Source organism: Nuphar pumila, chromosome 4, assembly GCF_984573655.1.
Source record: "Nuphar pumila chromosome 4, dmNupPumi1.hap1.1, whole genome shotgun sequence".
Taxonomy (NCBI): domain Eukaryota; kingdom Viridiplantae; phylum Streptophyta; class Magnoliopsida; order Nymphaeales; family Nymphaeaceae; genus Nuphar; species Nuphar pumila.
The window spans coordinates 29,473,848-29,486,504 of record NC_143252.1 but is presented as its reverse complement, the minus strand read 5'-3'; the positions used below and the strand labels follow the sequence as shown (position 1 = coordinate 29,486,504).

Sequence of the window (12,657 nt, the reverse complement as noted above, 5' to 3'; positions counted from 1 at the left end):
TTCTTGTGCCTCTCAAATAATGAATGGATTGTTGATTGCAGGGCCTTAGACCACATGACAAACCGCTTCAACGGTATGACTAATTCTGAAAAACCGGTATATACGCCAGATGGATCTATTATGATGGTCTATGGAGAAAAAAATATTAAGCTTATCAATCATGATTCTTTGGTTCTTATTGTCTCTAAACTTGCAGCTAACCTAATAATTGTGATTAAGATTAAAAAAACTCATGATTGTTTGGCTATTTTCTCCTCAAATGATGTGGTGTTTCAGGACAGAAAAATGAAGAAGGTGATTGGTAGAGGCATTGAGCGTGATGGGTTGTACGCTTTCAGTCAATCAAGTAAAACTCTTTTATGTTGCAGCAATACTTATAGTTTATGGCACTCACGTCTTGAACATGTGTCAGCCAAAATTCTGAAACTTTTACTTCCTGAACTTCATAATGATAATTTATCGTGTGATGCTTGCAAGTTTGCCAAGGCAACTCGGCTTCCTTTTCAAAATTCTTCCAGTCGTAGTAGCTTGTTTTTTGAGGTTGTTCACTCTGACGTGTGGGGTCCAGCCCTCGTCGACTCTGTCCTTGGTTTTAACTATTATGTTACCTTTATTGAAGATAAATCTCGTGTGACTTAGGTGTATTTTTAAAGCATAAATATGAGGTGGCCAAGGTGTTCAAATTTTTTTATAATCTTGTACTCACTCAATATGAGCACAAGATAAAACATCTAAGATCAGACAATGGAGGAGAATACATTAATGAAGTTCTTGGTGATTTCTTGACCCATCAAGGGATATTGCCTCAAACCACCTTTGTCGAGACTCCACAACAAAATGGAGTTGCTGAAAGGAAAAAGCGTCACTTACTCAATGTTATTCTTTCTCTTATGTTTTAAATGAATATGCCGCAACAATATTGGGCGGATGCTATAGCTACCACATGTTATATTATAAACCGTGTTCCAAGTTCCAGTTTGAATAATGAAATTCCTATGAAAATTTTGAGGAATAACAAAATTTCTATCAATCATTTAAAAGTTTTTGAGTGCAAGTGCTTCATCCACCTTCAAGACAAATTCCAGAACAAACTCGAAAAAAGAGTCATTAAATGTGTTTTTGTCAGTTATTTCACTTCAAAAAGGGGTTTTAAGTGTTTTGATCCTATCACAAGAAAGCTACATGTTTCGAGGGACGTGAAATCCTTTGAAAATGAAGCCTACTACCCGTGTCCCAATAAGGAGGAAAACCAGCCAGATATGACAAGTCCCATAACCTTCTTACCTATCCTAGAGACATTTTTTGAATTCATCCCTAATGACCCATATGACTCTGGAATCCAAGCAATACTCAGCCCTTCTATACCAGATCCAAATCCCATATCACTTTCAATTCCATCCAAGAGAGTGGTAATATAAGGAGATCCTCTCGACCCACTCGGCCTCCAATCAGACTCAGAGATTGCTACTCTTATTGTGCCACTGAAAATCCCAAGTCCTATTCTATAGAACTTCAATTTGATTTCTCAAGGTTGTCCAAGACTTATCAAGTCTATCTATCAAAAATTTATTCCCAACATAAACCATCTAGTTTTATAGAAGCCATTGGAGATATCAAATGGAAAAAGGTAATAAACGACGAGATGGAAGCTCTGTTAAAATTAATACTTGGTCCCTTGTCAAGTTACCGCAAGGAAAGAAAATGGTTGGATGTCGATGGATAGACAAAATTAAATACAATAGTGACGGGTCTGTAGAAAGACACAAAGCTAGGCTCGTAGCAAAAGGGTATACGCAGAAAGAAGGTATTGATTTCTCTGAAACCTTTGCTCCGATTGCAAAAATAGGTTCTATCCGTATTCTTCTCTCAGTTGCTACCACTAAACAATGGGGTATTTATCAACTAGATGCTAAAAATGCTTTCCTCCATGGTGATTTAGAAGAAGAAGTTTATATGGCCCCTCCACCTGGTTTTGAGTGTGATCTTGGAAAAGTATGCAAGCTCCAAAAATCAATTTACGGCCTAAAATAATCTCCTCAAGTCTGGTTTTCTAAATTCAGTGAAGTTCTTGTTAAAATTAGATATAAACGTAGTACTGCCGACTATACTATGTCCATGCATATCTCCTCTCAAGGCACTGTTATCCTATTGGTCTATGTTGATGACATAATTGTAGAAGGAGATAACCGAGCTATGATGCAAAAAACTAAAGAGGTCATGCACTCCAAATTCGAGATCAAAGATCTTGGCAAATTAAGATATTTCCTTGGCATAGAAGTGGCTCACTTTGATAAAGGGTTTTTCTTGTGTCAATGAAAATACACATTAGATCTTCTCCGTGACACTAGGACAATTGGGGCAAAAGTTGTTGAAACTCTGCTTGAACCTAATTGCAAACTCAAGAATCATGATGGAGAAGTCGTTACTAACATCGAAAGCTTTCAAAGGCTCATGAGAAAGTTAATTTATTTGACTATTACTCATCCCGATATCAGTTATGCAGTCAGTTCATGCATCAACCATGGCCTACTCATGTTGAAGTTACCCACAGAGTTCTTCGGTATCTCAAAGGAAGTCCAGAAAAAAGAATTCTTATGAAGAAAAATGAAAACTTTGACATTGTCAGATTTACTGACGCAGACTGGGTTTGTGATCCTAATGACAGAAGATCAACTACAGGTTTTTGTTCTTTTGTTGGTGGTAATCTTGTAACTTGGAAAAGCAAGAAACAATTTGTTGTAGCCAGATCCAGTGTTGAAGCCGAGTACCGTGCTATAACTGCGTGCATGTGTGAACTTATGTGGATTAAAACTCTTCTCCTTGACATGGGCCTGAAAATTTTCTAACCAATGGAACTCAAGTGTGACAATATGGCTGCTATATACATCAGTGCTAATCCAGTGTTTCATGAAAGAACTAAACATATTGAGGTTGACTATCATTTTGTGAGGGAAAAGATTCAATCTAAAGAAGTTTGTGCTTGTTATGCTGGAAGTCAAGAGCAGTTGGCTGATATTTTCACTAAATCCCTAAGTCATGAGCACCACCACAAATTAAGCGATAAGTTGGGTCAGATTGACATCTGTGCTCCAACTAGAGGGGGAGATTGTTATATGCGGTAAGTGAGAGGCAACGTGACGCCCTTGGGAGTCCTGTCCAAGTAGACTCCTGAAGAGCTCCTCTTCAGTTTTTTGTCTTATCTTTATCTTTTGGTCTTATCTTTATCCTACTAATGACCTTATCTTTATCCCTTGTAGTCTCCACCGTTGGTTAGATCTGCTCTTTTTTTCCCTATATAAGGGGACACCCTGTATGTGGTTTTTCATTCAGCTGGTAATAGCATAAGGCAGTTTGCCTCTCCTTCCCGTGGACGTAGGCTCATATGGCCGAACCACGTTAATCTCTCTCTCTCTCTCTCTCTCTCTCTCTCTCTCTCTCTCGTGTGTGTGTGTGTCTGTGCGGGTAGTTTTTAACAAGAAGCCTTAAATCTGACCACTTGGTTGTGGTGGATCAGAATTCCTTATGTATCTAGGCGGCTAACGTCATAAAAAACTATCCGTGCCTCAGTGAGTTTCAATTAGATAGGTTTTTCTTCCTCTATAGCATTTTGAACTTGCAAAATAATTCCTAGGTAAGGTGAGATGGTAAACTTAGCTGTTGGAAAATATATATGAAAACTTAAACTTTTTATTGTCAGTCACTACAGTTAATCTCACAGTTGACTAATCTGAGTGGATCGACCATGTATCTCCAAATCGAGCTTTTTGCCTGCTAGGATTGGTGAATGAATGGAACATTTGATAAGAGACCTTATTTAGATGTTGTCTTTGCAGCACACATTTGAAAATATCTGTGCTTAGAGAAATCAAAGTGTTATTGTGTAATGGTACTATAAAATGTTGAAATGTCCTGCTTTTAATATAATTGGGCGTTCTTAAAATATATAGTTGAAAGCAACACTAGTTTCTTGTCTTTAAATTTGGATGTGCTTTTCTTTCTTTCAAGGGTTCTATGCATGAATCAGATACAGGGCTGAGGAGGATAGAATCCATACATTATTTTTTATTTCTTTGCTACTACCAGCATTTGTTTAGATTGCTAATCATGTTAGCACTCTCTAGTATAGGTATCTACAAAGTGTTGGTGCATCAAATTTGATCATCTTATAAATTGTGGAAACCTGTTTATGCATGGTTAGCATATTTTTCTGTCTCACGATTCTTCTTGTTGAAGCATTTTTTTTTGTCATGGTGTTGCAGAAAATAAAGAATTCTGTTTTTTTATGACCTATTAGGTTTATAGCTCGAACTGGCTCTAGTCGTTATGCAACCCTATTGGCAATTGAGCACACACACACACACACACATATAAGCTTTCCTGAGTCTCTTGACCTTGATTCAAATGTCTATCATGGTTTTCTACAGTCATTGACTCATGGTATCGATACTGTCATCGCAATATGTATTCTGCTATTGATTTTTTTTTTTGTTCTCTTATTGTTTTTGGTGAATGTGCTGTTAGAAAAAGGTTTACAGGAACTGCTTTAAAGCATGACTTTAAAAGTTTTAGGCTCTTTATGAACTGTTTATGACATGCATGCACTTATATATAACTGTTATAATTTTATGGAGTGTTTATGATGTTCTGACATGTGCTTTTGACGACAACCCATACGAGCACATATGAATGCCCTCAAGAGAGAGACACCATCACTAGCCAAAGTTCTTCCTGGTATGTAGATGTTATCTTGTATTTGTTGCTACAGTGGTAAAACATGTCCTCTTTTTTCAATTGATTACTCATGAAACCTTTGCACTATTTTAAATTGGTTGATTCAGACACTAAGAAGGTTTTGCTAAATTCCTTGAGAAATGGGCGTGAACTCTCATGGTAGACATGTAGATGGTATTTCTCAGTCACGTGGCTTGACTTGTAAGATGTTTTGCTTTCTGTTTTCATGGCAAGTTTTTTTGTTTTGGCAATAATTTATCTGATCCCCTGTTTTCCTTGTTGTCTTTCTATGCTTTGAGGTTAACTATTTCCTTCTCATCTGTTTGTGCGCTTTGTAAGCAAATAATGACAAGGATTAGATAAAAGCTGCCATAAGAGCTCAGCAGGACCAACAAATTGAGAATGTAAGATCTCTTAAGCCTTGGTTAATGCTATCTTTTTGCTACTGCACCCTTTACGGTTGAGTCATGGCTGAAATGCATCTCTGTTTGCATGCTTTACATGTTAGTAACCACAAGAGTGCTACATTTTTCTTTTTTTATGCATTTTATTGTAATATATTGTTTAGTGGTAGGTTTTGGGTGTGGAGCAAACAATATATATATATATATATATATATATATATATATATATATATATATATATATATATATATATATTGCCGCTATAGGCCAACAATGACGACAATTAAGTCGCCGCTATAGGCCAATAACAATGACTTAATATAATCTATAACGGTGACTTAATTGTCACCGTTATAGATTAGTCGCCGTTATAGGGTAAGTCACCGTTTTTGGGGTGTACCTTTTAACGGTGGCCTATAAATGTTACAGTTATTACTCAACAGAGGCCAAAACTAGACGGCTACTTTTTATCGCCGTTATAAACCTATAACGGCAACAAAGAGAGCAATAGTGTGACTTTCATCATCGCTATTGACCCATATTCTTGTGTGTATATATATTATATATATATATATATATAGGGAGAAAGTGATGGGAGAATTCTCAAACTACAAAAAGAATCATATGGAAGGTGAGACACACGCATGTTCTTTTAAAAAATGATCTTTAGCTTCGGTCGTGACTGCAGGTAAAGACCTTTTTTATACACGACGCATGTTCGACGTTTCTCTAGTTCATTGATACATAGGTAAATATTTGGTACTAATGAAGATACATGTTTTTTGAAAAAAGGGTCTTTAGCTTCGGTTGCGATCGCCGATAAAGACCTTTTTTTATACATGACGCGATGTTTCTCTAGTATCGTTGATACACAGGTAAATATTTGCTACTAATGAAGATACAGCACTATTGAGTAGAAATCACTTATTTCATGTTTTTTCAAATTTTTTATGGATGTGATATACCATGCTTGTTTAGTAGAAAATAGGTTTTGAATCATGTGATTGTGACATTTTGCAAGCTTTTCATGAACTCCCAAAAACAACGGCCTACAATGTGTGAAAATTTTGCAACTCAAAAAATCATACTTTTACATAAAAAAATATATGATCCAAGGTCCAATCCTCAATGAACAAACATGCCGAAGAAATCTATCTAGTCAGATTGAGCCGATACAACTCGCATCTATGATTTCTAGCTCATTAGTTTGGTACCTTCATTAGTAGCTCAATGACTGTTGTGAAGAAAATCGACCAAGTACAACATTGTCAGCTTTGGTTGACCAACCAGGATCAATGAGTGACTACTGTTGATATGTGGACTATAAAAGGCGTATATAAACTAATAAGTTTTGCTATAATATTCAACTAACTTTACAAGTAAAATTGGTAACAAAAACAGAGTTTCATTAGATTTTGGATATTTTGGGATTTTAATCAAATACAAGTGTTTTCTTATATATTTTAATGTAAAAAGATATACTCTAATGGGTCGGGTTTGTCTCAAGTACCCGACCCACCCTGAACCCAGATATCTGGGTAAGAGCATAAGAATCGCTTGTTCAAATGTTATTCAGGTTGGCCTACACTTGAGACAAAGTAACATGTGGGTTAGGTTTGGGCAATGATTTTTGCCAGATATTTAACCCAACCCAGGTGACCCAAGTGTTTGATTATATATTTTTATGTAAAAAGATATACTCTAAATACCCTTTAAATTATGTGGGTCAGGCTTCAAAATTGATTTTCTCTATTGGCATAACCCGATGTGTGCTGGTTATTTGGGTGGGTTTGGGTGCACCCCAATGAGTTGGATACACAAACTCATTGACAGCGATTGATAGTCTGTAGGTTATGGGATCCTATAAATGGTTCTAGGGATGTCCATGGTTAGGTTCTACCCATCTCTTATGTCATCCCCCATCTTCGTGCTCCTCTTAAATCCTAAGATGCAAGTTGTTTTGATCAAATCTGACCTTATAGATGGATTCAACATGGTCAATTTAATAAGAATCAGCCCTTAGATCATATTTTTTCAATGAAAGAATATAAATTTTAAATCACAAAATTATGTGTTTTGTCGACCATTGATTTTTGAATCACCAAAGAGTCTTGCGCATAAGCCGGATTTTAACTATTTAAATGCTAATATTCACTAAGTGATTGATTTAGATCACATCTGTCGAGTCAGATTTGATCAAAATAACCTGCATCTAGGGATGGCAGTGGACGGGGGTGGGGGATAAGGTCTTCACCCCGCCCCGTCTCAAAATCTTGCCTTCCATCCCTGCCTCCATCTCTGCATGGGTTTTGATTTTAACCTCCATCCCCGTTTCATGTTCATTCCCTGTCCAAACAGGAAAAGGCGGGGTGGGGCCCCATTTTTCCTCCGTCCATTGCCACATTGCCATTTTTAAAGAAAAATTGGAGACAGGCAGGGTGGGGCAAGGCGGGGATCAAGACGGAGCAGGGTGGGAGAAAGCACAAGTACATCCTCAATTCATGCACGAATTTTAATTTTAACCTCCATCGCTGCCTCCACCCTCGTTTCATGTCCTCCATCCCCAGTCCAAATGGGGCAAGGCGGGGCGGGGCCCTGTTTCCCCGATCCACTGCCATCTCTACCTGCATCAGTCAAATCCCAAAGAGGGATATGAAGATGGGGATGATACAGGGGATGAGGAAGATTTGGGGATATCCAACCCTAACCCATGTGGCTGACATTACTAACTAGTTAATTATTGCCTGCATGTTTTCCCTTCTCTTTCTCTTTAACAACTGGGGAGGGAACTGACCTCATTTGGATTCCAACCCAAGAACCCTTGAGTTAAAGCAGCTTAAGGGCCCAGCTATAAGTTAGCTATTATTTGAGACCCGTAATCACATTGGTTAAAGATACCTCACACAAATTTTGTTCACAAAAGAAAAAATCACTTTGGCTTTCCTCTTTCATGATATTATAAAGAAAGGCATCACGAAGTAGATTGGAGGTTGTTATACCCAAGAAAACCCTTTTTTAAGGAATTAAGCTCTAACCTTCCTAGCTTTTAGTTTTACATCACGTCTCTTATTTTGAACTGAGGAAAAAACAATATCATTCATGAGCTAATTGGCATAAAACCCTAGGTCTCCTTTTCCCACTAACATTCATTGCTTATCCATGATCATGTTGATCAGCAATATCTTTGAATAATGACATAAATCCCACTAAAGTAGTGTAGAAAAAAAGGGGAAAATTCAAAATGACTAAAAAATAACTCCAAATTAAAAAAAAAAAAGAGGACGACTATGTAGGAAGAGGAAGATCATATCCAAAATCCGTTTTATTTGGTGTGTTTGTGTTATTTCACTCTTTTTTCCTTTTTTTTTTGTCAAAGAAGCATTCATGTGTGTCTATTTTTTTTTTAGTACAAAATCAACAAAACAAGAAGAAAAACTTCCAATCATGCAACTACAGAACAACTAATGGTGCATCTCTACAAACAAAAAGGGAAACACTTCTAATGTTGTTTTCTGATGGATTTCTATACTCTTATAAAAAGGAGAAAATAAAAAATAATGAAAAAAATACTCAAAAATTGAAAAGACGGATGGAAGAAAAACACTATTGATCTATAAATATTCTTAAAAAAATGAGAAAACAAGAAACAACGAAAAATCCTTCACAATTAATCCAAAAATTGAAGAAAAAGAAGAGGAGGAGGAGGATCATGAAAAAGAAGATGAGGATGATTAGGAAGTTCACTTTGTGCAGATGAAACTATATAATTCACGGTGTATTTCTAGAAACAGGAAAAAGAAAATACTTCTGATCATGCTTTATAAAGGATTTCTAGATATTCTTAGTTATAAAGAGGAGAATCCTACGTTTTTTATCCCTCAAAACTTCACATTTTTTATCCCTCAAAAAATCCTTGCCATTAGAGCTCTACGCTTCTCATTTGTGAAGTTCCTCAAAAAATGATGATGGATTCTCATATTCTAAGATCTGTGGAGCTCTAGGCTTTTAATACCTCAAAAAACCCTCAAAATCCTTGTAATAGATTGCCAAACACACACATAAAGAGAGAGAGAGTAGAAGATCCAATTTTTGAAGGGGCCAGCCCATTAGCCCGCTGTCTGGCCCGACCCTTCTCGGGATTTTATTGGGTCTAGTTTAAGCCCGGTTCACGTCAAGCCTTCTTTCAAAAAATGAGCCCAGGCCCAACCCCAACCCATTCGGGCTGGGCCAGGGGCCACCCGTGGGCCGTGCAGCCCATTGCTCAGTCCTAGTGTCATGTATGGGTACGTGTGCCCTTTCTAGGATCCATTTTTAGAATTTCCACTGTTTTCATACAAAAATTCAGTTTTGTTTCCTTCTTAATGCATTAATTTGTAAGATTCTTTTTAAAATGTGGTAAATCTTATTTTCCAAAAAGTAAAGGTAAAGAACATCCATTTATAAATGAGTATGTCTGGCAGGAGCAGTTAGTGCACGTCACCTTGTGTTGGGACGTTGCAAGTTCAATCCCAATGGTATATGGTTGTATGACTGGCAAGGGTCGACCTAACCCCAGCTTTCTCTGTCTAAAAAAAGAGTATATATGTCAACTACTCTACTTCAAAAGAAATTATTTGTTTTATCTTTAAAATCTAAGAATAATGGAAAAGAAAAGACTGAAAAATCCAATTAGTGCTCATACTCAGAGAAATATTATATTGGATAAGCAAGCAATAACCAAAAATATAGATAAGACTCATCTTTTTTGTATTTATTCGATTCTTCCAAAACAAAAAGTGTTAAAATCCAGCTTGAAAATTAATGCAGTTTGTGGTTTTCTGCTTTCTTTTGTACAGTTAATGAATTCCACATGCTGTCTTTTCATGATGTTTGAGAGAAAACTCCAAACATTCAAAAGTTATAATATTAGTAATGGTTGAAAATAACATTATCGGGTCGGTCTAACCCCAGCTTGCCTTTCTAAAAAATGAAAAGAAAATGACATTATTCTATTGTCATAAACATGAGAGACTTCAAACAGCCAAGGAAAAAGTGTGGGTATTGCACAATTTGAGTGTGCTACCTGACTTCCTTCCATCCGTGGGGTACAGTGTGTCAACTATGTGTAGGGCAGGTGAACGTACCTAGCAGCTTGTGACTCAGCTCAGTTTGGCTTGTTACAAACTCGTTCACGATCGGTTCATATAGCTGGCAACCCGAGCCATGAGTGGTAGTTTAGCGTAAACTAGTCGAGCCCAAAAACAAGGTGTTCAAATCCGCTCGATTTGAGAGAACTCGTATATACATATATACATATATACATATATACATATATACATATATACATACATATATATATATATATATATATATATATATATATATATATATATAAAACACGGATGTTTCATATATTTTTGAATATTGCACTTAAAAAAAAATTAGATACTACACTTAGTAATTTATATTTAATGTATATATTTCCATGGATCCATCTCTTTGTATATATATTTTATGCATTTTTCTTTATATATATAGAAGCCTGTAATAGTGGACGGGCTTCTAATCAAACGAGAACGCATCCGATTTAGTGTAATCTAAAGCATTGGCAGCAGTTGCCACCGATGCTAATGCACATTTTACGTTTTAAAAAAAATGTAGCCACTGAACTGCATGGATCATATAAAAATAACATAGAATGTTTTTACATGAGCAATCCTATCTTCGGCTCGTATCAAGCTTGGTAATTGGCTAAACATGGACACAAGCCGAGTCATGAGCTCAATCCACTGGTAAACAAGCTGAGCCCAAACATGCTCTCTTTGGTTCTTTCGGCTAAGTCTACAAGCCCTAGCTGTGGGGGGCAACCAATGTTGTCTGTATCGGGCTGAATCGTCTGATATGTATCTTGCCGGCAGAAAATCAATACTAAACAGGTGAATTGGCTAATTTTTCAAATAAATTTAAAAAAATAATTTAACATACTTTTTAATATTTTAAATTTTATTTTAATATTTTTTTAACACATGTCATTCTCAGGTTAAAAGTTGGGTGATACAGATCAATTCAGCTCCAAATCAATATCTGTGGATTCATCTGAATCGTTTGGAAATCAATTCAGGGTCTGATTAGATGATATTGACAACATTGGGCCCAACAGACGATAGAGGACAGATTAGGTGTGTAATGTAATTGTGTCTGATCGGCCATCAGACAAAAGGAGAGGAGAATTCTTTCTGAGGCTTTAAAAATATGTATGGGAATGAATGAGAAATAAAGCCAACAAGGGCTCCACACACCTGGCTAGGTGGGTCGGCTTTAGGATTTCAAGCTGAAGGACATGGATAGTTTGATACTGGAGGTGTGTCTCTTATCGCAAGGATGAAGCAGAAGGCTCTTTGTTGGGCGAGGGGCTGTCTTGGGTTTTATGTCACCACCATAGTTCAGCAGGACTTTTGAGTGCAGCAGGTATCCTAACCCAGCACCAGTTTCCAAATGTAATAAACCAAATATATATATATATATATGAATGCAAAATAATGGAAAGCAAACTTGTTATTCAACTCTTGGCTTACTTTACATTGAAGTGTTAAATGCAAAATTGTTTGTATCGGATCGTATCGTATTGTTATCGTTACTTTTGAGGTTTATGATACGATATACATTGGTATCACGATATGAGTGTGTATTATATTTGTATCGGGTGTATCACATGATACACTCTTATATCATATTATATCATATGATACACCTATGTATCGTATGATGTAAGGCGTATCATATGATACACTTTCGGTGCACTTTAAAAAAGCTAAAAAATATTATTTTTATTTTGAATTTTAAATATTTTTTGATAGATAATTTTTTTATTTGTCTAGAAGCTATTAAAAATGCATTTTTAATGTTTTCACCCAAAGAAGTGAGTTAAGAAAAAAATACATTTCAGCATTTTTTCGCTCAAAAAAATGAGTTAAAGTAAAAAAAATCTTTATTATAAGTAAAATTACAAAGCTACTCTCAAAAATAAATTTACCTCGAGGGGTGTTGCTCCCTACAACCCCTCACCAACTTATTGCGAAGTTGGATTCGCGAAAATTAAAAATTTATATCAAGGTAGAAATCAAGCTCCACACTCCAACAAAGATGGCATCAGTTGATCATAACAATGGGACACTTAAGTAATGAGTGAAAATCAATTGAAAATCGAGTACAGCTATTGCCATAGTATTTTTATTTATGTAGTATGAAAGTACAAGTCTTGTAGCTTGTTCTTAATTGCAAGATATTTATTATTTTGCATTGTTCTTTTGAGATAGTTGATTTTTGAAGATGTCTTATGCAGCTCACATAGACATAAATGCATCATGCGTGATTTAATGGTTATATTATGTGCAATTCATTATTTGATGTGATATGATTTTTTAGAATTTTTATTAATTTTATTTTTTTTGAATTAAAAAAAATTATTTAAAATTTATGATAGGTTTACAATACAATACGAGTGTTACTATTGACCCAACCAATATAGGTAATGATAATCTAC

General features: G+C 35.9%; 1 long non-coding RNA gene across 1 annotated transcript; it reads left to right on the top strand.

Moving 5' to 3' along the window:
• The first annotated feature begins 3,342 nt into the window (after positions 1–3,342).
• On the top strand, positions 3,343–11,671 carry LOC149839782 (uncharacterized). The gene is made up of 4 exons (XR_016431355.1): positions 3,343–4,731; positions 4,839–4,932; positions 5,071–5,135; positions 11,154–11,671. It is a non-coding gene; the product is annotated as an uncharacterized LOC149839782 (long non-coding RNA).
• Positions 11,672–12,657: the final 986 nt, after the last annotated feature.